Raw genomic sequence first — 23,393 nt, 5'->3', positions numbered from 1 at the left:
GATTGATCACCCCCTGCCAAACACATTCACGGTGCAGTGGCGCCGACTCCATGGGGCCTGAGGTGGCCTGAGCCCCCTCAAAAATTCGTTATGGGTGTAGGAAAAAAATGTGCCAGGCTGGTCGATTTTTTCCGGAGTGTCCAGATATCGAGATTAAAGTTATCAAAGTTCTAATGTTGATCATGTGACCCTTCTAAAATGCTTGAAAAACATAAAACTCGATACTAGTAAAATTTCCCGGGGCTAGATCCCTGGTTTGGGCCCCCCCAATATTTTGTTAAGTCGGCACCCCTGTCACGGTGACTCGCAGGGTGTTATGTTGATGTAGATGCATGAATCACTGCGATAACTTTTCGTTTTCTATTACTAACTAATAGTTTTATTAGCATGGTAGCATGCTTGTGTCTTTAGCGCTCTCCTGGTCTCTAGTCCAACCGCATATCGCTGTCCTATGTGCTTTGCCTGTGCCCGGCAAGCGAGAGCTATTCTGAGGCTAGAATTAGTGATGGATGCCTGGTGTGGAATCCCTGTGCCTGGTGGCTTGCACGGTACATCGTAATTGTAGATGAAGTAACCGAACCGTTGAAACGCGATCCAAACGTCGCCACTTGCGACGATGTTCAAATACTATCAGTATACTTCGTATTCACTCCTGACAAACCTACCTCAATCGATAAAGGAAATTTAAAGAAATGACGCATGGATACCGTTAGTAGTGTAGCATGTTTTTTTGTAACTAGAAGGAAACTTAAAAATATTGATTTGAAAAACATTTACAAAATATGAGACACCAATCAATAAATACAGATAAATCAATTTGGAGATAATAAAATTTATTTTCTTCAGAAATTCAATTGAATTCGCTTTTGCTGAATTCGTACTAATATTTTGTTTTTTATTTAAATATGTTTTACCCCTATTTTGGCTTTCCTATCAACTTGAAGAAAAGATATACGATATGCATCCCTATACATCTATACATGCGTTCTGCTACTCTAAATGTTTCTCCAATAGGGGAGTTTCCTTCATCAAGGAAAACGAAAGACATTGATTGCGATTCGTTACCCACCATTAGTGCGTTCATAATATACAAACTCGCTTAGCTCGCTGGGGGGGCTCTGCCCCCCCTAGGCCCCCCCGAAAAAGGCCTGCGGCCTGTTATGCTCACTGTGGGAGGTCTTACACTTTTTGTTTGCTACTTGTTACTTAAGGATCGTTTACTTTTAAGCTGGCTAGCTTAGGTATAAGCAATATTTCCACTTTCACGTAAAACGAGCGCATGGTACGTAGGCTACAATATGAATGTAAATATTTATAAAGAGAAACGTTTTTCTGAGGGGCTAAAAAGGTAAAATAAATATTCAATTCAACTACAAAAAACGTTGAGACCACGTTCCACTGTAACACCCAATGCATACGTAATATCATAACATAACGACTTTACGAATTACAATGAAAAACACGTTTATTAATTATTTTCCACAAAACTCAACCAAATCCTTGATATACGAATAAGATGTAACAGCTGTTCCCTTCGTAAGCGAATTACGGAGGGACTGAATATCAATATCTAGAACAAATGCGCCTTAGCATGAATTGGGGCTAGTATGACGAATTTTATCGAAATATTATTTATCGTGATCGCGAATGACTTCACTTCAGAAATACCTCTATTTAAAGTTTTAATGATTCGGGATACACAAATATCTCAGCTTAAATATCTCACGCAATGCGCAATAAATCTGGTGAGTAACGGATCACAGCCTTTGGTGTACAAGACATTGTGAATGTCAAGATTTCGATAATTTTCACAGTTGAATAACTTAGTCACTGAAGGAAACGTGATTTTCGCAAGACAAATAATTGAATAAGAAATACCTTTATTTGCACTTATCTTCCATATTGTATTATTCACTGCCTATTCACTCCTGCAGCTCACGGATAAAATTGTACATTAAAAAGGAAATTAACGGAAAAAAGAACGTAAAAAAAATAAAAAGTTATCACCATCACAAAACACGATAATAAAATCATTTTTACCAACCTATATTATGTAAGACTTGTTTAAAAGTCTTTCTACTACAATCGTGTATCGCCAACAAGATACGAACTATCGTCAACAGCAAGAATCATATTTCTAATATGGCATTTAGAGCACTTGTTAACTTTGAAATTAATAACCACCACACTCTCGATGTAATATACCAAAAACAACAACTAATTTCTTACCTTACATTTCTCCGCTTTTCATTTGAATGCGCTTTGATTTAAACAGGTGTTTGTTCGGCGCGACCGGAGTTTAAGCCCCTTGTCGCATTGGCGGCGGTTTCTGGAACTATTTATTGCGAAAAAACATTATCGAAACCATTGATAAAACGATTTCCCGTTCCTTTTAGTGCAACCCGTCCTACCCAACCCGCCCGGGCGATCTTACGTGGATAGATATTTTATATTAAATATATATATTATTATATTTATATATTTTATTTTTCCTAAATAGTTCTAGAAACCGCCGCCAATGCGACAAGGGGCTTAAACTCCGGTTCACCCGTTTGTTCTTGCGGAAAGAAGACGCAAAGAAATAGACACTTCAATTATTACTTTCTTAATTTCCTACCTTATATTTATCAGTTTTTCGTTTCATTTCCTTTATCTTCTTTCCCAGTTTAGCTCCTCTTGTTTGCATAAACAAATATGTTGCTATGATTGTTGTTTGCTTGTATGACTGCCGCGCCGCCATTGGAATTTGGTGGCCATTTTTTAAACTAATCCCTATACTCACTTTTAATTGAATAGACGGATAAATAATTGTAAATTTAGTGTTTTCATAATTTTTCCTGGGGTTTCAGACAATTTTAGAGGGGGTCTTCATTAGACTTTTTGCCGTATCTCGTCTCGTTCACCCCAAACATTTGTATACGTGAATGAATGAGTGGTCGTAAGTGGTCTTTATAGTAGATAAATTATTTGGTTTTAGAAATCCCAGTTTAGGAAAATGGCAATGGTCAATTTTATCCTCATTTGAAAAAGGCCAGATTGGCGCCCATGCGATTCCACTCCACGTGACGTCACAGGGACCTAGATTCTATACGAGTAGATAGGAGTTTTACATCGTCTGAGATAACCTATGCATGTATGAGGCACAGAGCTCAGGGAAACATATCTTAATAATCACCTATTAAAACTGCCTATGGTCGGAAAGTTTCTTTCGTTTGATAAGATATTAGTAATCCTTATTTAAACATAGCGCTACCATCTAGCAGAGTACTCTGCTACCTGCTAGCAGACTGCATTGCAGCGTCGCACACATATTCGCCCCCAGGTCACCTCACTTTGCGACAGCGGGAACCATAATGACGTCACACGGGTTTTTCCCAGCATTCATACTTAACCTTCATGTTTTCGCGCGCTTAAAAATTTCCACTTTCCGTTTTAATCGCAATTATAGATATCGCCATTTAAACATGTAATAGTGTGAAATACGTACTCCAGGAGTAATAATCTTTCGATTTAGGCACTAAAAAAATAATAGGAAACCACCCTATTCTTTCCCACAAGCCGAGTGAGGACCGGCCGGCTGACGGCAATTTGGGCGAGGGCTGATAGAGATTTTGGAAGGCGTTGGAAGGGAAAATGCTTTCGTTTCTTTTTTCCGTTGGCTCCGCGACTGAAAGGAGGGCGCAGAAGGCGTGGAGATGAGATGGATGGATTCCAGCAGCGGGTGGCTTTATAGTGTGTGTGCCGCGGGAGGCGTAAGTGGTGTGGGAGGCGGAGATTGAGTGGGCTGACAGGCATTGGTGGTTGGGATTGTAGTGCGGTCGCAGCGATGAAGGAGGAGGCAATTGAAAGCGGAGTTTCGGGGAATGGAGAGATGTGGATAGAGGGAGGGGAGTGAAGTGTGGCGATACCTTTCCTACGTGTTCGGACTGAATAAAATGTTTTCCGAAGCGAGAAGATAGGTGTCTGGAGGGTGTTGTACCACTTGAAATGGCCATAATGCGGTCAGTCCGAGAGGGTACTAAGGTATAAAATTCACTTACTCATTTTTAAATGTGGGGAAAATTACACTAAATAAAAAGTTGATGCGTGGTTTTCCGCGGCGTGTTCTAGATGACGTCTCCATGCTTCTGGGTTTCACCGCGTGGATTTTCTTTGCGACGACAGTTTCTCCGGTATTCCAACCGGCGTCTTCAGGTCGATGTCGGGATTCAGTTTTTGGTGATTTATTTAGTGCATTCGTGGCGCTAAATTTTTCATGCTGGATGCTGATTGGTCCACCTCCTTTTTTTCTCGTATGACCCTCTTTCACGAGTTGTGGAGAGGGTAGCCGTCTTCTCTATTCATGTTTTCAGGTGTCTTGAATATTTCGATAGCCTCCTTTATTAGCCTGGGATAGTATCTATTTTCTTTTGCGGCAACTCATGCCCTCCAGGAGGTGGACCATTAAGCCTCCAGCATGAAAAATTGGCGCCAAGAATGAAAAATGAATGGAAAAGAAAGAAGAATAAAAAGTTTTGTGTGAAATATCTGATTCTGATGTAATTCGTCGAACTTTTCGGTTCATGTGGAACATTGAATATTTAGGTAGCATTTACCAAACCAGCGTGATAAATGCAGTTTGATAAATACCACTTAAATCAAAAGGATAATAAAACCGACGCAGCGTGCGCATATGAAAGATTTTCCACCCAAAAGAACATAGGTGTGATTGAAAATCATAAAACTAGGAGTTTAATGTAACAAAATTACACCCTATCATTCCTGTGTGATAGTTATTGTCATTTTTTCCGTGTATACTTCAATAAAAATACCATTTTTCGTTGAGCGGCTAAGTTTACAATAACAGGATAAATAGATAATAATTTACGTCTGGTGATAATGATTATTAATTGAAAACCAGGTCGCTTTATTTAAAACAGTAGTGATATAAGTAACAGTTATCCAACCAAGAAACCTTGGGGTAATATAGCTTGTTGAAGGGAAAACGCGAGAATTTCCGCTCTCTCTTGCTTGATTTGGTGACGTCATTATAGTCTTGGTTCATGGGGGTTTTGTAGTTTTAGTGTGGGTGACAAAGAGGACTAAAAACATATCTAGAGGGAGACTGTTAAGTGCGACGACTCCTAAATGTGAGCTAAAAACAGAGAACGTGTATAGAGAAGAGCAGCCAGGTACCTACGCGAAAAGCCCTTACGCTAGTCTTGAAAGTGTTACTGACCTCTTAGATAAACTCAGATGGGATTTACTGTCAGACCGTAAATTGAAAACTGGACTAAACCTATTATGTATCGTTAATTATGGAGCAGTTAATTTTCCGACGAAGTTAGCTACATCTTACGAACACCAGCATTGTACGGTATATCAGATCATATAAATAATATAAGAGGGATAACAGATATATTTAGAATATCGTTTTTTCCGCGATTGATAAGAGACTATAACGGAAGTTTTAGAACTTATAAATAAGTTAGTTGACTTTTAGTTTAGCCTAATAACTTCTTTAAGCATAAAAATACTGAAAACGTCACTAAAATGCTGAAAGTCCTGGGATGGGTCTCACTAGGACGGATAAGAAAAATAAATGTTTTTCGCACTCTTCTGCACACTTACGGGGGAAACGGCATGGTGGAAATACGAAACAAGATTGAAAACCCCAACTATATAGGTAGGAAAGATCACCAATACAATATGAAATGCCGGCCTCAATGGACTGACGCAAAAAAGTCCTCTTACCTCAACAGGACGATTGATGAATAAAATAGATTCCCTGCAGAACTGTCTCAGCCCTTTCCTAGCAACATTATTACAGTATTCTACCGATTAAGGTAGGTTTCCATGGAGTATTAAAGAAGTGATCTGGGAGCCTCCCTTTCCTTCCATCGCTGCCTTCTTCAATTCACTGTAAGGCCTACTCCCTTTCAATCTATCTAAAAACCCTACTCTTTTCCTTCCCCTCCCTCGTTTCCCTAACATTCTACCCTCTAACACCATTTTCAACATCCCCTCCCCGCTAAGTATTCGCTCCATCCATACATTCTGTCTCCTCCATAACTCATTTAAAAGCTGCCTCTCCTCACCCACCATATCCAGCACTTCGTCGTTCCTTTTCCTCTCCGTCCATTTCACCCTCTCCATTCTTCTCCATACCCACATCTCGAATGCCTCCAATCTTCTCTCGTCTTCTTTCCTCAGTGTCCACGTTTCCGCACCGTAGAGCGCTACACTCCAAATCAAACTCTTCACTAACCTTTTCTTTAAACTCTTACATAACGATCCTCTCAGAAGCTCCTTCCTGTTCATGAACGCCTCCTTTGCTAATGCAATTCTCTTCCTAATGCCCTTTCTACTGTATCCGTTTTCCTCTAACGTACTGCCTAAATAGTTTTCTAGCGATTTGATCGTTGGATTATTCTTCCTCATAGAATAATCCTCTAAAATCGCTGGCATAGAAATGGTTTACCAGGTTTCGCTGATGGTAGGACCCGCCCGCCTTTGTGACGGTGCGGGATTCCTCGTCCCATCCCTTCCTTCCCTATCCCGTCCCAGGAGGCGTCGTCGGGCTCCCATCGCGGCGGCGCCTCCTTTCTTTCTCCTTCCAGTCCTCTCCCTTCTGCGGTGCAGAGGTAATAAGCTTACGCTTCCAGACCTCGGCCCAGGAGTGTAACCGGCGAGCCCGCCCTAGGGTTTCGTATCCACTGCCTAAATAGTAATACTGCTCAACCTGCTCAAGTTTTCCACCACCCACTTTTATCTTAAGTCTCACATTCCTCGTTTGTGATGCTTTACAAAACCGCATAACCTTATTTTTCTTGTGATTAATCCCCTAGCAACATAAAGATTTTAAATAAAAGGTGTAAAAAGTGCGTCTAGGAAAATTAATTTCATTGCTATTTTAAATTTTCACTGATCTAGCTTCATTTTGGTGATATATTTTCCTTTTATAAATTTTTATCTGTTACCACCTGGCCAATAGCCAACTTTTAACTTTTATAATAATAATAATATACGTGTTTATTCCTTTATGCTCGTTCCTGAACTTTCCTAGATTTCTTACAGCATGTATTGTGTGTTCTAGTTTCTTAGATAGATTGCCTCCATAACTAGTATACAGATTTATGCCATAGATCATGTGTTCGTTGAAGTAAATTTTAATCCTCTGGTGCGTGTTGGTGATGTTTCACCCCCTGCCAAATACCTCTCTGTAGATGTACTTGTACACAGCACAAATAAACATGTCCCGCCTCAACCCAATCTTAGCGCCGAGAAAGAGCTCTCCGTGGTCATGTCGTGAGACGCATATATGATCGATATTGAAAACCGAGGCATTGAAAAAGCACTTGAAGTGGTGAGCTATTGAATCTGTTGGTGGGTTTTCTCTTCTTTTGAAAGGAAGTGACGTGTTTGATCGGTTGGTGTGGCGGGGGTGGGTTTTTGAATCGCTCAGCTGTTGAACGCGAGGGGGGTTTGGAGTGGGTTGTGTGTGGTCCAGAGTGGGGAGGGGGTGGGTGATTGTTGGTGGGGGATGTGAGCGCTGTTCCGAATGCTACAATGGAGGATTTTTGCGGTCGGCTACTTGATGTGTTTTCGTCCTCCACGCTGTTACCTGAAGAGTTGCTCAAATGATTCTCGGATTGTCCGTCATGTAATTGGCTGCATGTCTCACAACGTTTCTACCTTCCTTCCTGACGTGTCTATCATATCGGAAAAAAACAACGATTTTTTCAACGATACAACTGGAAAATCTAAGATCACAGACCTGATGATTTTTTAAACCTTGTAACAAACAGGCATTCAAAATGAATATTATAGAATAAAATAAAATAACTTTGTTATATTCCACACTTTATTTTAAATAGCACGACCCGAATTTCAACATTTATTGTTATCATCAGGTTAATGGTAAAATAAATCATGTTCCTGATGATAACACTAGATGTTGGAACCCGGGTCGTGCAATTTAAAATAAAGTGTGGAATAAAACAAAGTTATTTTATTTTACTCTATGATGAAGCGATTCCACAAAATAACGCCTGAGACCGTGTCTTATACAACAAAATGAATATTATAAATGAATGTGAAGACATTGATGGGCATCATTCATGCAACTTTGTCGGAGAAATCAATATCTATATTTTTGTTTCTCGAATTTTTTATTTCCCGCAGTTTTGTTTATCATACTAGTTAGATCATAACTTTCGATTCAGAGTAATATATCGGCCTGTTGGTCTAGGGGTATGATTCTCGCTTTGGGTGCGAGAGGTCCCGGGTTCAAATCCCGGACAGGCCCTCTTTTTTCCGCAAGGGTTCGTCTATCGAGTCATAATAGAAGTCTCCAATGAGAAAGTAGAATTCAAAAAGAGGTGCTATTACGTACTCTATTGATATCAGCAGTTGTTATGGCGATTTCTTTTTGGGATATTTTCGTCACCCCCGATATTTTATTGGTTCTTGTATAATTTTATGGGCCAGTTTGTTAATGTGGCATCGGTCCGATATTTTTCGTTCCTATATTAGTCATCCTCATCGCCAACTCTCGCATATAGTCAGCATTTATCTCTGCATTTCTTCAGGGTCATCTTCCGCGTCAGCTTGTTTGTAGAAAACAGTTTCAACTCTCCGCCATCGCCGAACATGCATGGTCGGAACCTGGCCTCGACATCCAATTTGAGGAAAAGAATCATAATAGAATATAGGTCACATCTTCAGACATGTTGGCCTGATGAAGACAATCGTCGAGGGACAAGTGGAAGGCAAGAACGGAAAAGGAAGACCTCGATCAAAATATATGGAACAAGTAAAGAAGGATGTGAAAGAGAAGAAATACGTAGGTGTGCAAAGATTAGCTGATAGGAGAACTGAGTGGAGAGCTGCGTCAAACCAATCCTAGGATTGTTGACCAGTGATGATGATGATATTAAATAGATCAATTTCGAATAAGTTCAACAGATTCAGGCTTCAATTGGTGGAAGTTAGACATATTTAAGTAAATGAAAGGTCGTAGCACTTTTCCACAAGAATTCTTGTGGAAAAGTGCTACGACCTTTCATTTACTTAAATAGATCAATTTCACTGCATTAATAGCTAATGTTTATCAGTCTCTCGGAGTATAGGTCATCTTAGTCGTACTCTCCGAGACGCTAAAAAACATTAAAATATTGAAGTAATGAGAAAGAAAATAGAAATCGATATATAGTTAATGCTACGCATAGTTCTGTTTAGGGGTGAGTGAAGAGTGAAATTTATATTAGAATGAGGGGATGAAAACATGAATGCATGTACTATATGCAGGGTGTCCCATTTATCATGACCACCCGAAATAACTTTTTGTCCAGATGTAAATTCAAAAACGTGTCAAGCAAATGTCCATTAGCCGTCAGGGGACATTAATCAGCATGATTGCCTTCCTTGAAGCTTTGTTATTTACAAAGATATGAACAGCGGTGTGTTTTTTTAATGGCACCCTATATTTTTTATTCGGCAATTCAACATTTGCTCACTGTCAACGTCAGTAAGGGGAGTAGTTCCAATACCCGCGTGCCTGCACTAAGCGCTAGTGAGTCAGTCATTTTTCATAACACTGTGTTTATGTTAATGGTCCACTGGACTACATTTTTGAACAAGTCTTTAGGAAAGGAAATGATTTGCCAAATAAAAAACATCGGGTGCCATTTAAAAAAGACATACCGCTGTTCATATCTTTGTAAATAACTAAGCTACAACGAAGGCAATCGTGCTGATTAATGTCCCCCTGACAGCAAATGAACATTTTCTTGACACATTTTTGAATTTACATCTTGACAAAAAGTTATTCCAGGTGGTCAAGATAAATGGGACGACCGTATGGTGTTCACAATGGTGACACGGTACGGAATCGAATGACTGGAGTCAATGTTCCATGGAGTAGACGGTGAAGGAATGTTACGTAAAAGATTAAGATGGAATGGAGTTAAGTCATAGATAATTCGCGATTTTACGCGACTCTTGCGCGGAGAGGGATCGGAGTGCGAGGAGGTCTGAAATGAAGCAAGTGAAGTGGGAAAATGGAGAGAGAAGTGAAAGCAATTCTCCGTGGCAGCGGCAATAGTCTACTACGTTTTTGCTCCGTGTGTTTTGATTGGAACGAGGTTTCCATTCTCTCTCATTCTATATAAGTGCTTATCCTTTCCATTCAGTTGCAGTTTTTCTTTTGCTTCAGCATACAATTTTTTTTACTTATTTTATACTCTCTTAAAAGGCATATTATATCCCTCTCTCAGCTGCAACCGCGATTTTTCACCACCGAACAGAGCGAGTGTATTAAAAGTTTTCTTTATATACCCCGTCGCGAGAACGTAAGGAAAGAATAAGTACACGACAAAAAAATATATTCAATGCGTCTGGGAAGGGTGGAGGCAGACAAACCACAAGTTCAGTAGGGGCTGAAATGAGCGATGGCATGGGGTGTTTTTTTCAAGTTATCATGACGTGCGGTCGCGTAAACAGGCGTGCATTGTCTCCAGTCGAGCATTTAACAGCTCGATGCTCCAAGTCAGAAGAAATTAAGTATTTGGAAGTTAAGATAACTTCATCCAACCATTTATAAGACATATTTGCGGCGGATCCCCGAAAAAGCTAGGTTTCTTAAAGCGTGTTGTGGGGAGATTTTCGGATAAAAATTAAAGAGAGGTGCTATTTCGCACTAGTCCGCTCACACCTTGAATATGCAACGAGCGAGAATATTCTAATGGCTGGATCTATTGACCCGGGGACTGTTTCCACTGCACCAGTGCGATGCAATTTACTTCTTCAATGTTTCTCTCAGTGCTCTGACGACCGAATGAGGGAATGACATTTCAAATCTGAAGAGGGACCTTTCCAGAGTAAGTGAAGGAGAAATTGAAAGTAAAAGCTGCTGGTGAGCGTATCCAATTCCAACTAAATTCAGAAGACTGATAATAACATACACAAAAACAGATAGACCTAAATCATCAACTCAATCTTATGCTAAAATGTTAAAATTAATCTACAACTTATAGCACGGGTATGTGGCCAAATATCGGTCAATTTCAAAGTAAGTATCAATGAATATCAATTATTATTATTTTTTGGTAGGATTCCTGATGGTTTAAAAAAAATATCTTACTGGATTGTTTTTTCCTTCATTTTTTGGTCAAATAGTCTCTTTTTTTATAACTTTTTAGGGTTAGTTTTCACATTTTTTTCTTCTAATTTAAAAAATCTATTTTCAAGTATAAGGTATTCTTTATGAAGCATAAAACAAGTGGAGTTTCGACTTTCTGAAGGACAGATGACGAAAAACTTTTTTCCGTTTTAATATAAAATAAAATAAACCTTTTTTATACAAAAATTAAACATTATACCTGAATGAAAGAAATAATTAGTCTCACATTCTATTGACCATCGACAAAGGGTGTAAGAATCGCTAAACATCTCATTAAGGCTTTCACGGTAGAAAGTTCCAAGTGAGAAAATTATAATTAGGACTGTGACAATAATCATTAGTCTTTCATTTTTATGACCTACTCCATTCCATTTGCCTCATTCTATGTCGGTTAATTAAACTGCCGTTATAGTTTGCCTAAAACTTCTCGTGTATGTCACCTCAAAACTTATTATTGTCCTCATTTTAATGGCTGTTGTAACCGCACCACTCACTACCTCTGCTTTGGATTTCCTCCGTTGGGAATCGCGGTCGCTGGAAAGGCGACAATGCAAGAAATCCCTCTCCGCGTATGAATTACCTGCTTACCTTTCTCTACGACCGCTGTGGAAATGAATGCACTTAATTACCCCTCAGTCGTCACTCTCTCCGTCGCCGTTGCTTGGTTTCGCAGCGACAATGGGGAATACACAGGGCGGCGCGGCGTCTCCCAGGTGACATTCCTTCCTTCCTTCGTTTCACGTACCCATTTCGAAAACTCACCGCAACCACAGCCGACGGTGATGCTGTAAATGTTTTATATTAAACCAGAGAAATATAACCGTTGGGTGTCAACGGGTTGTGAGAACTAAGACCCTTATTCCAGAACCTTGAGTACTCATTCTTACCTCGGTAGTTCAAATCTGAGCCTAAAATTGAGTTTGAGATCGGATTTTATAAAACTAATTTCTGCTATATTGAAGAAAATTGACAATAAATATAAATTTGGATTACGATAAAAATTATCTTTTCAACCTCAGATAATCATATTTGTTAATTTTATTATGTCAGATAATTCTATTTTCATGAACTTCACCCACTTTCTGGCTTCGCCAGCATTCCAAAAATAGCTTTCGAAATGATGTTGCGTGGAGAACTTACTGTTATATCTTCGAGGAATCAAAAAATCGAAAGAAAATACGATTGGATGCATGTTGTCTGTTCTCTTCTGAGTGACCCTCAGTGATAGGATAAGTAATAAATTGACAAAAAGCAAAATATTCTTTGCCTGCGTCTTGCGATGTATCCACAATCGTCAATTCCTACCTCTAACAGCTTCAACTTCACTTACAGATCGAATCGAGTTAGACTACGTTCGAATCTAGTCGAACAGATTCCTATATCACCTTCGCAATTACTGTCCACACGTGTGAGTCAAGCTTAATGACCGAATTTTATAGCAGCAGACTATTACTACGAATTTACTGCAACACGTAAAAAATATAGCCACTCGCCCCCTACTTATCCTTACTCATAGATCAGGACACGCTACTTTATGAAAGAGATTACGAGGCCCGCAGGCATGGTATGGTATGGTATTTGGAAGAGGTGACGGACAGCTGAGGTCATTTGCGTCATGACGGTAGGGTATGGAAGGAAGGGTGGAGAGAAACCCGGCGTCGGCATTAGCTTGCTCATAACGAAAGGCGCCAAGAGGACCACGGCTTAACGTCCCATCCGACGGACGGAGTATTACGCTTGAAATGTCGTCCACATAACACTCAAGCATGGATCGCATGGATCGGGCAGTCTCTGATAATTCTCTGCCATTGCCGGGATTTGAACCCGAGACCGCCGGGTGGGAAGCCAACACTCTAGCCACCACACCAACCCGATCCCCATGATGCCCGCATTAATATACTTGAGATTTAAAGATTTAAGGATTAGTAAGGGTCATCATCATCACCGGTCACCAATCTTAAAATTGGTTTGACTCAGCCCTCCACTCAATTATGCTATCAGCTAATATTTTCACACCGACGTATTTCTTCTAGTAAGGGTATTTTTATATGTTTGTTAAATTAAATATCCCCGCAATCGTCACTAACTGTCCGAGTATTTTCGTACCCATCGTCTGAACGTCCGTTAGCTACCCAGATATCATTAGTTCGTAACGCTGCTACTTAACCGTGGTCAGCGCTGCTTGCGCGGCCGAAACCGAAAATGGGAAGTGTGAAGAAAAGAACGATATCTACAGCTACAAAATATTCTGCGAGCCAACGCTATGGTGTTCGGCAGGAGATGACAAATCATCAGCATGCAGCATGCAAGATGATCCCCTCGTTCACACCACACGGTCATAAAAATGTAACGCATTCCAACAAATTAAACTTCCGCATTCATGCAAAGGCAAAACTTGTCAACTACTCATGAAGGAAATCTGCATATAAAGGTAGAATATGCTAAACATTCTGCCAGAAATATTAGAAGAATTCGGAGACTTATGATCATTTCGAGGCGTTGAGAGCGAAAATGGATGGCGGATGAAGCTACTAGGCAGTGGAGGTGATATTTAAGAAAGATAAGTGAAGGAATTCGAAGTGCAATAGAATTTTTTGCCACTGGTCATTTATATTGAAACGAGTTTTAAAACACTGGCACACGACGGCAGCACCACTTAGGTTACCACGGTTGTATGTACACACGTCCATTGCTACCGAGATACTGACAGGGATCGTATGAAAGGGTCGTGTACACATACACTCCCCTCCCCCTCAGAATACGAAACTGGAAACGTTTTATATTTCATAACAACCCCCGCATTCATTTTGAGAGTGCGGTGGTTTGTCAGCACTGTCTTCAATTTAATTCCGCCTGTCTCGCCCAATGAGGAGCTCTCATCTCCTTAAAGGGTTCAGGAATTGTTGTGTTGCCTCGGATACGGAAATATCTCGCCAGGAGAGAATGGCATTGTTGCGTAGTGGCTCCCTTTTCGCCCCTCCTTTCCCTTTGGGGGATTTTATGTGAGAAGTCTTCACTGAGGAAGGGAGAAGTGTAATTATCCAAAATAGCTGCTTAGCACAAAAGGAGTTTTCCTCAGAAAAGTTTGTTGGTGGTGTGCTGAGGGAGGTATTTTTGTGTTTATTCTTAAACACTTCAGAGGGTGATGAATTATGAATATTCTCCTCTGTCTCCGGGCGGGTGGTAATGGTATTCAAGGTGTGGAGTACACATCCAAAAAGCTAAAGGAGTGACAAATCTTTTCCATTTATTTCATTTTTCATCGTGATAATTTGTTAACAAATAGGGTAGTTTCCTCCAACAAAAAAACGAAAGGCATTGATTGCGATTCGTTACCCACCATTAGTGTATTCAAAATATTAAAATTATTTGGTTTTACAAATCCCAGTTCACACGAATGGCAATGGTCAATTTTAACCACATTTGATAGAGGCCAGATTGGCGCCCATGCGATGCCACTCCACGTGACGTCACAGGGACCTAGATTGTATACGAGTAGATAGGAGTTTTACATCGTCTGAGATTACCAATGCATGCATGAGGCACAGAGCTCAAGGAAACATCTCTTAATAATCACCTATTTAAATTGCCCATAGTCGTTAAATTTCCTTCGTTTGATGATCCTTATTTAGGCCAGCGCTATCTGCTGGCAGGGTACTATGCTATCACCTAGCAGCCTGCATTGCATCGGCGCTCATTGCCTCGTACCAATTCCGTAGCCGTCTATCCTCTCCAAATTCTAAGCATGTGTTGTTGCAAGTCCATGGAGTCTCAATCAACTAGTTAATTTGAAGAAAGGACCTCCTAACCCTAAATTCGCTTGTAATAAAGACGACTTTATTATTTTTCACGGCCTTTTTGCTGGTTTCAAGGCGAGGCATGAGTAACACCGAGCACTCTCGTCTTTTCATTCTGAATTTTAAAAACTTTCGAGACAGTGCGTCAGGTTCCTATTTAAAATTGCTGCTTTTTGTATCGTAAGAAACCATGTTTTTACGTTCTCCGATTTTTTTTATTCCTTTATGCAATGAGCAAGATATTACATCTGTGGCAGAGATTGCAATTATTATGATATGTTCTTTCTCTGATTTCCATAATCTCTTAATTTCCTCTTTTGAATTCTTCATATTTTTCCATTTTGGTGGTATAGGTTTTCGTGATGCTGGGTGTATTAGCGATGTGTGTGGTTTATTATTATTATTTGAGTTTATGCACTTTCTCAGCTGATTAAAACCAGCTGGAAATATTCACCTATCCTAGGGCCAATTTAGGATTAGGCACGGATGTTAAGGAAGAGAATTCACCCCATCCTACACTGTCCGATCATGCCCGACCCAGGAATCTCCTCACTATCTGGCATGTCTGTAGTAAAACAGCTTTTTCCCCGAGGTTAATCAGTTGTTTTTGAATTCCCGGCTAATCTTTTTTTAATCTTTAAGACAATACTCCCTCCGCAGGGATTATCAGTGGGTGAATGCTGACTTCTTTCAACTTCCAATAGGGTGGTTTCCTATTATTTTTTTATTGCCTAAATCGAAAGATAATTACTCCTGGAGTACGTATTTCCCGCTTTTAGATTTTTTAATGACGATATCTATTTTTAGCGATTAAATGAAAAGTAAAAATTTTCAAGCGCGCGAAAACGCGACGGCTAAGTATGAATGCTGGGAAAAAGGCCGCCTGACGTCATTCTGGTTCCCGCTGTCGTCGTGTGAGGTGACCATGGGGCAATGCTTTGAGCGCTGATACGATGCAGGCTGCTAGCAGGTAGCAGAGTACCCTACTAGCAGCTTGCGCTTGGCTTAAATAAGGATTATTAATACCTTATCAAACGAAGGAAACTTTTCAACCTTAGGCAGTTTTAATAGGTGATTACTAAGACATGTTTCCCTGAACTCTGTGCATCATGCATGCATTGGTAATCTCAGACCATTTAAAACTCCTATCTACTCGTATATAAACTAGATCCCGGTGACGTCACGTGGAGTGGCATCGCATGGGCGCCAATCTGGAATTTTTCAAATGCGGTTAAAATTGACCATTGCCGTTAGTCTGAGCTGGGATTTCTAAAACCAAATAATTTGTATATTATGAATACAATAATGGTGGGTAACGATTCGCAATCAATGCCTTTCGTTTCCTTTGATGAAGGAAACTACACTATTATGTTTTATTATTATTTTTTATTATTATTATTATCACTAACTCACGCAAAATGGCCTGATTGTAAGAAAAACATGCTTTACTATTTGCCGTACTAGATTGCATCGCAAATAAGACCAAAATACCTCCTTTCTCCCCTTTTGGAAGAAAAAAAATATTTTTTTCGGACCTTTTTCGGAGATGTTGTCGTTGCGTTGGGAGACGTGAGGAGTGGTTCCTATCGGGAGTTGAATACAAATGAGAGGACTGGCGGAGAGGAATGAATGCTGATTTGAGAAATCCGGAAAAAGTCGAGTCGAAAATAAAGTGTTGTCGGAGAGCTTAACCAAAAGTGATGCCTTCTTTGAAGAGGGTGGTGGAAGGAAATATGCTTTTAAGAAAAGACGGAATGACGAACGGGATGGAGAAGGAATTCTGAATGACTTATGGAGACGCGGTGAAAAGTTACGCGTATATTAAGGCAGTGGTGTTGTTAGGACGAGGTTTTTGAGTGCTGAAGCTTCCCTTGAGACGACATGGTTTTTTAATCGACGTTCTACAGTAATACAGACTGTCGCAAGGGTCGTGTGTCATTTTTGACCTGTAATTTTAATAACTTTCCAAAGAGCAATGTTCATGAAAATTGGCACACTTATGAGGAAAGGTCCTAAGTTTTGTTGCGTGTAGGCAAAAGTTTACAATTTTGACCTTTTTACCTCACAATTTGGGTCCAAACCAAAAATTTGAATTTGCCTAATGGGGTTTCAATGTTAAAAAAATCGAGATAGAAAAATGTCTGAATTTCATTGATCAAGATGTCAATTCTTAGGGTTTCGGACCTGAGAAACCCGAAAATAACACTTTTATTTACGAAAATTCAACTGTTGACCGAGTAAGGTCACCGTCAAGGTCATAAGGGTGACAAAAAGAATGGCATACCAACAAAGGTGTCAATCCATGGGTTTTACAGGGTGCCCAAGTCATTGGTATTGTCCAAATACCCGTATTACTCACTAATTCTGGTCAATGGGGGTCAAAGGTCATAGACTTAAACGTCGGGCCATCATGACAACCAACGTGTCAAACCATAGGTTTTGAAGGGTGCCAAAGTCGTTTAGGCAGTTCATAGGTCCGTAATTTTGGTTTTTTGACTTCCGAGGGTCACAATGGGGGTAAAGGTCATAGAGTTAAACGTCGAGCCATCATGACAGCCAAATGGTGGGAAGTATAGCAATATACGACTTAATTTAACTAATTTACATTATGCATGCAAAGGCCGCTATACACGATGAATGACCATACGAATGGAACCATACGCTCTGTATGACGGAAAAATTCGCGAATTTAATATCGTCATTCAGTGAAACTTAGAACATGTTCTATTTTGCTCGCATGATCCCATGAATGGCATGATCATTCACCGTGTATATCGGCCTATAAGAAGCATCAGCTACAGTGGATTAAATTAGTCACCCTAGAAGAGCATTCTTGAATCCCTGATGACGATGGGCGAGTTATTTGTCGAAACGTTAGAAGAAGACACGGAGGACCTTACCCGGTGAAAACCCGAGAAATCTTCACTGCTATTGTTTGCCGGGAAAGAACCAGACGTTACATCAAATCAAGTTTATGCACAGAAGAATGTTCATTATTACAAAAATATCAAATTCAGTCCACAATGGCAACAAAATGGAAATCATTTTAACACAAAAATTCATGGATATTTAAACTTCTTAAATCAATTCCTTGTTCGAATTGAGTTAAAGTTTGACAGAAAGAGGTTTAATTCCACTCAATTGTACAATATATTATTCTTGCCTTTCGAACAGTAATACTATTGATTCAATTGTTCTTGATTTATTTCTATATTACATATTTAAAGCTGGAAAGTAATTCATTGATTGGGTGATTGACACAAATTAGTAGCCCAAACTGTGATATTTGTGGGTATATGGAATATAGGACGTGAAAGTAAAAAAAAATTCATCGGGAGGAAAAATCTGAAAAGTTGAAAAAGTCGATTAGTTTTCGAGATATATCGACTTGAATTAACATGGGAGCCTTATGGGACTACAACTTTTTCGCTTTTATTTTGTACTTTTAAACTTCCGAGGAACATGATATTCAATACACATGGACTAGATTTTTTGGTCGATTTTTTGGTGTGGTTGTCATAGCGACGAATTGATATTTAGTATTTTTTATTACTGTTTGAATGCTCTCAATGCTTTTCTTATGGGAAAACTTTAGGAATTTTTTTGACCAACTTGCAATAATCGCACGACAAATTCCTTTGCCAAAAAGTTAGATAATTCTTTGGTTAATTTTTTGGCTATCTTAAAATTTTCGTTCGTCGAAACAATTCCGAGGAATAAACGATTTCGATTTAACATTGTCGTGATGGGCGAATTTTCAAACTCGGATTTCAGCCTTGAGACATGTGCCATATGAAAATTTGGAATCTCCAAGAAAAACCGTTAGAGGGTTCTCCGAACCCTCACGTTTGAGCTTACTTTCGCCGTAACCCTCTTGGTTAATTCATAATTAAATTCCGAAAAATGTCCTGCACGCGAAAAATCATTGTCGCCATTTTTTTGTGGAGCATGCAATCTTGAATATCTTAGCAACCGTTTAAGCTAGAGAAATGAAATTTTCAGAGTAATACTTTTATCACAATGGTCAACTTTTGCAATGATGACCATTTCGCTCGATCGATTCATGTGCGAGTTATATCGATACCAATCTCCTTGGTTACGCTTAAATCGCTAATAACTTTTTTCTAAATCAAGGCATGAATGTGAAAGTCATAAATAATACTACTGTTAATGTCTTTTCTTCGACAAAAGTTAAATCAAGTGAATCGAGCGATTACAGTCGAAGTTATGATCCATAAAAGGTTGCATTCGATTGAGCCATTTTTCAGACCTATTTACATAGTTACGGGGATAAAAATTATAAAAATATGTAAGGGAAGAAATGAATTATGCGTACACATAAATTATTTAGATGAGTATTGTTTCCTAACGAAGATATATCAATATGAATTTATATCTTTTTGTATTACGTCCCCGTAAGAAATACACGCATCGCCCTATATACGTCACCAATATAAGAACATAGGCGAAATTTTGAAAGCAGGGATAGTAGAGAAGAGAGGGATAAGGGTATGGCCATCGCATGGATGGGTTATCAATAGGATGCGAATTTTTCAATACAGATGGCAGTATAGTCGAATGTGCGATTCGATTTTTATAGCAAATACGGAAATTGGCATAAAATGATAAGTGTATACGTTGGACCAATGAAATTTAGAGAATTGGTACATCATGGTATTCCTCACAATGCGCAATGGAAACATGTTTTGTATGTAGTCTCACGCTCGATATATATCGAATATAATTTTTATTAAAATATATCGAATTGCTATAACACATAGCATTTTACATCCAAGGACATATTTGACCAGGAATTATATAGTAGATACCCATAGACTGTAAGTTAAACCAAAAGCAATGCGGATTTTAAAGTACAGATGTCAGTATGATCGAAGAATCGATTCGATTATTCTAGCAAATACGTTAATTGGCATAATTTCAATAGTGTTTCCGTTTGACCAATGAAATATGTTGAATGGGTACATCTTTTTATTCCTCACAATGTCCAATGAAAATATGTTTTGCATGTAGTCTCACATTCGATATATATCGAATCTGCTTTTTCACAATTTATATCGAATAGCTATAACATATAGGATTTTACACCCATGGGCATTCCTGACCAGGAATTATATAGTAGATGACCATAGACTGGATATTAAAAAAATGTCATTGCGGATTTTACATTACAGATGTCAGTATAATCGAAAGATCGAATCGATTATTGTAGCAAATACGCAAATTGGCATAACTGGATTAGTATATACGTTGGACCAATGAAAATTGGTGAATGGGTACATCTTGGTATTCCTCACATTGCCCAATGGACATATATTTTGCATGTAGCCTCACATTCGATACATATCGAATCTGCTTTTTCACAAATTATATCGAATATCTATGACATTTAGGATTTTACACCCATGGGCATTCTTGACCAGGAATTATATAGTAGATGACCATAGACTGGATAAAAAAAAAATGTCATTGCGGATTTTACATTACAGATGTCAGTATAATCGAAAGATCGAATCGATTATTGTAGCAAATACGCAAATTGGCATAACTGGATTAGTATATACGTTGGACCAATGAAAATTGGTGAATGGGTACATCTTGGTATTCCTCACATTGCCCAATGGAAATATGTTTTGCATGTAGTCTCACATTCGATACATATCGAATCTGCTTTTTCACAAATTATATCGAATAGCTATAGCATATAGGATTTTACATCTAAGGACATAGTAGACAAGGAAATACATAGTAGATACCCATATCACAGAAATTAAACCAAAAACATTGCGAATTTCAAAGTACAGATGTCAGTATGATCGAAAAGTCGATTCGATTATTATAGCAAATACGTTAATTGGCATAACTTCAATTGTGTTTCCGTTGGACCAATGAAATTAGGTGAATGGGTACATCTTTGTATTCCTCACAATACCCAATGGAAATTTGTTTTGTATGTAGTCTCACGCTCGATATATATCGAATATAATTTTTATTAAAATATATCGAATTGCTATAACACATAGGAATTTACATCCAAGGACATAGTTGACCAGGAATTATATAGTAGATACCCATAGACTGTAAGTTAAACCAAAAGCAATGCGGATTTTAAAGTACAGATGTCAGTATCATCGAAAAATCGATTCGATTATACTAGCAAATACGTTAATTGGCATAACTTATATAGTGTTTCCGTATGACCATTGAAAATTGGTGAATGGGTACATCTTGGTATTCCTCACATTGCCCAATGGAAATATGTTTTACATGTAGTCTCACAATCGATACATATCGAATCTGCTTTTTCACAAATTATATCGAATAGCTATAACATTTAGGATTTTACACCCACAGGCATTGTTGACCAGCAATTATATAGAAGATGACCATAGCGTGGAAATAAAATCAATATCGTTGCGGATTTTACAGTACAGATGTCAGTATAATCGAAGGATCGATTCGATAGTTATAGCAAATGCTGAAATTAGCATATTTTGATTAGTATATACGTTGCACCAATGAAATTTTGTGAATGGGTACATCTTGGGATTCCTCACAATGCCCAATTGAAATATTGTTTGTGTTTAGTCTCACGTTCGATACATATCGAATCTACTTTTACTTAAAATATAGCGAATTGCTATAACATATAGGATTTTACATCCAAGGACATAGTTGACCAGGAAATATAGAGAAGATTTCTATTAACTGGAATTAAAATCCACGGCATTGCGGATATTACTGTGCAGATTGCAGTTTTATCGAAAGATCGATTCGATAATTGTAGCAAATACGCGAATTGGCATAACATCATTAGTATTTACGTTGGACCAATGACATTTGGTAAATGGGTACATCTTGGTATTCCTCACAATGCCCAATTGAAATATTTTTTGTTTATAGTCTCACGTTCGATATAAATCGAATTCACTTTTTCTTAAAATATATCGAATTGCTATTACATATAGGATTTTACATCCAAGGACATAGTTGACCAGGAATTATGTAGTAGATACCCATAGACTTGAAGTTAAACCAATAGCATTGCAGATTTAACAGTACAGATGTATGTATAATTGAAAAATCGATTTGATTATTTTAGCAAATATTTAAATTGGCATAACTTGATTAGTGTATCCGTTGGACCAATGAAATTTGGTGAATGGGTACATCTTGGTCTTCCTCACAATGCCCAAAGGAAATATGCTTTGCGTGTAGTCTCACGATCTATATATATTGAATATGCTTTTCCTTAAAATATATTGAATCGTTATTACATACAGTATTTTCTATCCACGTACATAGTTGACCAGGAATTTTAGGGTTGATGATCGAAAACTGGAACAGGATTGCGAATTTTCAATACACGTCAGTATACTTGATAATTCGATACGATAATGATAGCAAATATGCCAAAGCTATTTTTCAAATTGGAATATCTTGAGAATAACTATTTTTTAGTACCAAAGAAATTTGGGGAATCGTTACAATTTAGTATTTTACACACTGCATTATGGACATATGTTTTGCGAGTGGTATATCTTTATATATATATCTAAGGAATCTGCGTTTCTTTTTCAAGTTTCGCTTATCACAACGCTTTTGGACTTTAAGAGTTGAAAAATAACCACAAAATCATCACTGTCTTGAAATTTTAAAAACCTTATTCCAATTAGGTCTCAGTGCTAAACTTATCCTATTCAAATAATGAACTATCCGTCAAATGAAATCATATTGAAAATAACAAATAATTTTAAAAGTAAACAATCAAGTTCCTTACCTTTTCAAAAACCGGCAGGGAAATTTTTGAATATTTTAAACACTTATGGACACAATACTCGACAACACGTGACACAACAATGTTCCCACCCTCTTAATTACCCGCTTGAAGAATTCAAGCACCCAATCGACTCGTCTAATTTATATTTCATTTCAGTCTCCGAATTGCATTTCATTGAAAACATAGAAGAGCAAGATGGAATTTGCACTACCCTGTCCCTTACTTTGTGTAGAGACCACCTCTACCTGTGCTGAGCAATGCGACAGTTCCTCATGGAATGGTTCGTTAAGAGGAGAACCAAACCATAAGAGGAGAAATACGGAGGGAGCTCATGAAATAAACAGCTTCCTCCCAAACGCTTCGTCCCCCTAGAGCACTCAACACAGAGGAGGAACTTTGAGCTGGAGGATTTAGGCCTATATTTAGGACAAGCATTATCCGAAATTACTGACAAAAATAGGCAGAAAGCTTATGTAGCAAATATTTGATATCCTAATGAAAGCGAAAGATGATGAGAACTAGAGTTAAAAGTCTTTATCTGTTTGTACTGTTTACTTTTCATTTATATTCCATTTCATACAAATAATTGTTTGGTCATTTCTTCAACCCTCATTCATCATCAATTAAAAAATCTTGA

The 23,393-nt window shown here is 38.5% G+C and overlaps 1 non-coding gene across 1 annotated transcript; it reads left to right on the top strand.

Moving 5' to 3' along the window:
- Window positions 1-8,215: 8,215 nt before the first annotated feature.
- On the top strand, window positions 8,216-8,287 carry Trnap-ugg. Its single transcript has one exon. It is a non-coding gene; the product is annotated as a tRNA-Pro (tRNA).
- The last annotated feature ends 15,106 nt before the right edge of the window (window positions 8,288-23,393 follow it).

This window comes from Ischnura elegans, chromosome 6 (genome assembly GCF_921293095.1).
Source record: "Ischnura elegans chromosome 6, ioIscEleg1.1, whole genome shotgun sequence".
Classification (NCBI taxonomy): Eukaryota; Metazoa; Arthropoda; class Insecta; order Odonata; family Coenagrionidae; genus Ischnura; species Ischnura elegans.
This window is presented reverse-complemented; position numbering and strand designations above follow the sequence as displayed.